Genomic DNA, 6,000 nt, shown 5'->3' with positions numbered 1-6,000 from the left:
TTCTTACACAACAATACTATGACAGTTTTATTAACAATCACCCAAACTTTAAAATAACCCAATGTCATCCAAGTAGCGAACGGATAAAATAAACTGTGGTGTATATACATATAAAACAATATATTATTATTAATGGTAAAATGGATGCAACAACATAGACAAATTTTAAAAATGACATCATAGGGGCTGGAGAGATGGCTCAGTGGTTAAGAGCACTGACTGCTCTTGCAGAGGACCCGGGTTCGATTCTCAGCACTCACATGGTGGCTACAAACCATCCTTAACTCTAGTTCCAGGGCAATTCGAAGCCCTCTTCTGACCTTTGCAGCATTGCACGACACGGGTGCACTCACAGACATGCAGGCAATACACTCATACACATAAAATAAAAATAATAAATAAAATATATATTAGAAAATGACATCATAAAAGGATAATATCGATATGGTATCCAGACTTGGAGATGTAAGTCCTCTGGACCAGGCTGCAGACTAAATAAACCTGCTTCCTGCATCTCATGGTGTCCTGCCTAATCTGTCCCACAACACTATCACTGAGAGCCAGAGAATGGGAAGGAGTACTATGGAAAATGGTCTCCTAGACATGACACGGCTGCAGGGACCATGAACTCACAATCTGCAATCTGCAACATACTTGCACAACTGTGGACCCATCAACATTCTATCATGAAGGAAAGGAGGCTCATAAGATGCTACCCCTTCCTAAGGAGCTATAGACAGTTAATGCTTGCTGGGGGATGTGGGGAATCATATTCATCATTGGTAGCCACTGGTGAGTTGCCATTACTTAAGCAAAGAACCCCCGCCCTCATGCTCATGCAGGCAACCCTAACCAAATGCAGTAGTTCACAAACAAGTCAGAATCAACCAGAAAACCGAAAACAGAACATGAAAAAAAGAAGGGAACTTATCTGGGCTGAAGACATGGCTCAGCAGTTAGGAGCACTGCTGCTCTTGCAGAAGACTTGAGATCAGTTCCCAGCATCCATATGGTAGCTAACAACCATCTGTAACTCTAGTTCTAGGAGATCCAATACACTTCTGGCCTCTGCAGACACTGCATTCACATACATGCAAGCAAAACACTCATACAACACAAAATATATATATATATTTAAAGAGGGGGACTTATTAGGAGTTTGGTGGGAGGAAGGGGATAAGAAAGAATGATGGGGGAAGAGTATGATCAAATACATTATGTACGTATGTAATAAATACTGAAATATCCAAAATCTCTGGAGGTTATCAAATGTTCTGTAGGTGTTAACTAACTTCCACCTGAAAACTGTTGAAAACATATTTTTTACATTTTCATAATCTTAAATCCCTTGGGGACACACGCGTGCACGCACACACACACACACACACACACACACAAAACGCTTCCTTGAACGAATTAGTGTGGAAAATTCATGGTGTTCAAATTGGGTTTTCCAATAAATAGGAAAACACAGCCAGTTTTACATGATTAGAAACTAAGGCAAATGTTTTTTCAATATTTTTTTCAATTTTTATTTTTTTTGTCTATTTGAGACAGGGTCTCCCTGCAGCCCCAACTGTCCTGGAACTCACTATGTAGACCAGGCTGGCCTTGAATTCACAGAGATCTGCCTGTCTCTGCATCCCAAGTGCTGGAACTACAGTTGTGCGCCACCATGCCTGGCTAAATTTTTATTTTTTATTTATGTGTATGAGTGTTTGCCTGTATGTATGTAAGTGCACCACATGTGAGCAATGCCTGTGGAGGCCATAAGATGGCATCAGATCCCCTGGAATTAGAGTTAGAGGCGGTTGCTACGTGGGTCCTCTGCAAGAGTAAGAAGTGCCTTAACCACCATGCTGTGGCTCCAGCCCTCCACACAGTTGTTTTAAATAAGTTATCAATACCATCTAATTTAGCCAAACACACAGTTTATTTAGTAATTTTACCTAAGCATTTTCAACATTTACAAATCAAATTGTGAAAACTTTATTTAAACCTCCTAATAACTGTATTAGAATTCTTCTTGCATTTATTTGGTAACATACATGTACCTTCATTTCCTGTAGCCCAGCAATCAAGGCCATTATTTTAAATCATTGCTAACATTTTCCACCCACCTTTTTTTACCAGATAAAGTTTGAGTTTTCTTAAATACTTGGGCTAACAAACTTACCACCTCCCTCCAGTTTTTGTTTTTTCTTTGGACTTCTAAAAAGTATTTGGTTCTCTTAAACTTATACAAATCCTACTTTGTCAGCTTGTGTCAATTTTCCTCCATTATATTTAAGAGGACCTGCTAGGCATAATGACGCATGTCTGAAAATGGAGCACTCAGGACACTGAGGCAGGAGGATTTCAGAGAGGCCAGCCTGAATTATATAGTGAGAGCCTGTCACAAACACTTCAGACTCTTGAAGTAGGAGTCTCATCCAATTCTTGAGTTACATGGGACGGTGGGTGAGTTCAGTGGTGAATTTTCTTCTATTTCAGCATAAACGTATGTTTTGTAACATTAAACATTTGTCTACTATGTGGACAAAAAAAATATTTGGTTTTTATGTGTATTGTCTGTATGTGTGTAAGTGCACCCATGTCATGCAATGCCCTCAGAGGTAAGAAGAGGGCGTTGCATCCTCTGGAACTGGAGTTACAGATGGCTGTTATCCAACACGCGGGTGATGGGAATTGAATCGAGGTCCTCTGCAAGAGCAGGCAGTGCTCTTAATCGCTAATTCACCTCTTCAGTCCCATGATTTTTTTAAACGGAACTTTTTTCTTTCAGAAGAAAAAGTTAAGCTACTCAACCTGATCCAGGTTACCTATGAAATCACAAAGCTCAAGGAGAGGCACAAGCAGGTTCTCTCAGAATGCAGGATAAGTCTGTGTCACACATGAATTCTCACTGATATCATGAAAACAAAGGAAAATTTGTCCCAAGCCTTTATGCTACACGAAACAAATTACAATTTTCCCATAAATCTCTGCATCTGCTTCCTATCTGATGGTTAATCCTTCTTTTCAGGTTATCTTCAATAGTGCATATAAATGATTCATTTTTATGCCTAACTAAGAGGTTGAGAGACACTGAAGTGTGTAACTGCTAGCTGCAAATACAAGGACTCTATTACGAATGTGCAAAAGGCTAATTACTTTCCTTTTACAAGGGCAGAAAAGGCTTTATTACATGTGCACATGTACACAGACACAGACACCTATAGACACTACCTTGCTTTTACAACTTCACCCACCAATCAAAAAAATAGAGAACATGAATTTGATTAGGAGACACAAAATTACAGTGAGCTGCTTTCTTCCCAGGAAGCACAAAAACATTTTTTTTTTTAACCAATTTTTAAAGTTCATGGTACTTCTTAAATAAGACAAGTATGGATGATTTCCTCACTTGTAGAAGAGATTGATGTAGACTAAAAACATAAATAGCAACTTAATTCTGCAGGTGAGACCAGTTGATGACTGATCAGATTTTCAGAGTCCTCAGGACAGGCAGACAAGCAAGACAGAGAGTGGTGGATTGACACCATTAATCACACAAATCCCCTTCTTAATACTGCTTCTACCAAACAAGAAATGAAGCAACTTCACACTAATCAAAGACCCAGAGAGACCTAGGGCCTGAGGGGTAGGAAACAGAATCAGAAAGAGAGCATGGCTCATCACTGGAGGCCAGGAGAGTATCTGTCAAAGGAAAACTCCAGACAAAGGCATTTAGGAAGTGTTTACTTGTAAAGAAGGTAGCGAAGGGATCTTCAGGTTTTAGAAGGGCCGACTCACAAAACAAAAATGACACTAGTTATTTGAAAGAAAAAAAGGAAAATACCTTTTGTATCATTGCCGTGTGATTACTGACTAACCTAGGAAACAAGGGATCAATTTTCTCATATAATCAGTTGCCTCACATCTTCAATTACTGTGAAAACCTGCATTTTCCTTGTTTGCTCTCATCTGTGGAATGTGTACATGAAGGTAAGGAGAAAGACTTGGATTTGTTGCCCTAGCTCACCTACTTAAGGCAGAGTTAGAGATTTCAAGTCATTCTCTGTACTGGGGAAACCACAGACTTGTCAGGTCTTTGCTCAGAGAAAACACACCCAGACATCCAGAGTCAAAGTCTTCAGTCCCTACTTTGGGTGACTAAGCTTGGGTCAACAGCTCTCAACTAGAGGAAATTTGGCCCCCAAAGTCAGCAATGTCTGGAGAAGAGTGTTACAGGTACCATCCTATGGCCTGGCCCCAGGGATGCTGTCAGGACAGGTCCCACAAGAACTATATGACCCAAAAATCTCAAGCCAGTGTTGAGAAGCCAGGCCACCTGGGTTCAGTTGTTTTAGTACTTCCCAGTTATAAACTGGGGCAGTCAGAAACAGTATCTATACCTCATAAAGCTGCTGGACCATCAACTACTATGTAACTATTCATTCTGGTAACAGGCACTGAGAATGCAAGTCATTTCTCTAGTTTGTTATCAACTGAACCTTCTTCGCTTTTATCTTAAATTTTCTGTCATCTTTCCATTGTAGGTGTAGATGCTTCAACACAAGAATCTTGGTAAATTTTTGGTACAACTTCTCACCCCTTCCTATTAGCCATTTCTTTGGATCAACTGTGCTAAAGAGCTGTTAAGAGCCACTTGGCTGTTGCCCCTGAAAGAAAGCTACTCATCGGTTTGGCCTGTTCTCAGGTATCTGACAACCCAACTTAAGGTTTTTAGTAGTTTTCCAACTAATTCCCCAAATTAGCAGTTCACTAAGCCTAAACTGCATAAAAACCACAGTTCATGCTAATACATACTTTCCTTCTGAGTCTGGACCTCTGGTAAATGCCAGGAAATGGTGGGCATAGAAACAAAGTCTCAAATGAGCCTCCCTGGTTGGGAAAATCTCTCCCACTTGAGCCTAACTCATTGCCAGAGGAATGCAGTGCATCTTGTGGGACTTCCTTGGAGACCACTGGCAGTCTAAGCCTTGTTATACCACACTCATCCTCGGCACTGTTCCCCCTTTGATTTTGTTATCATCTTACTGCAATACATTTCAACTGCATCGCTACAGGATAAGTCCTGGGAGACTTCCAACTTACTGTTTACTGCTTTATTTCACTTTTACTGTATAAAAGGCCACCCCAAATTTAAAAGATTATGTTTAACACATTTCTCATACATTGATAAACATGACTTATGAAGTACAATTTTCATTCTAAGCTGCTACAAAATTTCCTAAACCAAGTAAGTTATTTCACCATATATTATATATATTTATATATATGTATGTATGTATATGGGTCAATGCCCAGCACATTTATTTCATTAACTGAAATGCTTACCTCGTCTCTATGAATTTGCTTGTTGCTAGTGTTTTGATTATAACAGAACACTGTGGCAAACACCTTTCCTCCTTCTCGAGATGCATTCTATCACCCCTTGATCAGTTCATGATTCTGGTACTCATGGCCAAGTTCCATTTTAACATCCACTATACAACCAGCTGTTAACAATCCATATTCTCCATTTTCTCCCCGAACAGTGGACATTCCACAACCAGTGAGTGTTAAAATTCTTTTATTTCCGATATCCAGCCCCCTGCCCCCCAGTACAGTTTATACTTTCTAACTAAAGAGGCTACAACTTTTGTTTTTCTCCACTAAAGATTTCCTAGCTTAACACTGGGAACATGATATTTAGGCTGTTTGTGTAAAACAATTCTATGGTTAACGAAGTTTGAGAAAATGGGTAAGTAGCATTAAATAAAAATTTCATATTTTCTCAGATCTTTCCATTTTTTTTTTTGCATTGTAAAGGAACATTCTGGCATTATGGCTAATAATGCAGACAGTTCTATAAAAGCATGAAACTTTTCACTCATCTTAAAAAGACTGATATTTTACAGTATCAGTCTAAGAAAGATGATGCCAGTTCTTAGTGAGATAATAGCTATCAAGCTGTGTTTGAGAAGTCTATGGATATAGTTTCAAGAAGGCTAC

Source organism: Nannospalax galili, unplaced genomic scaffold (genome assembly GCF_000622305.1).
Source record: "Nannospalax galili isolate Female #2095 unplaced genomic scaffold, S.galili_v1.0 scaffold450, whole genome shotgun sequence".
In the NCBI taxonomy this organism is placed as follows: Eukaryota; Metazoa; Chordata; class Mammalia; order Rodentia; family Spalacidae; genus Nannospalax; species Nannospalax galili.
The sequence above is the reverse complement of the archived record's forward strand: the minus strand, read 5'-3'. Positions refer to the sequence as shown.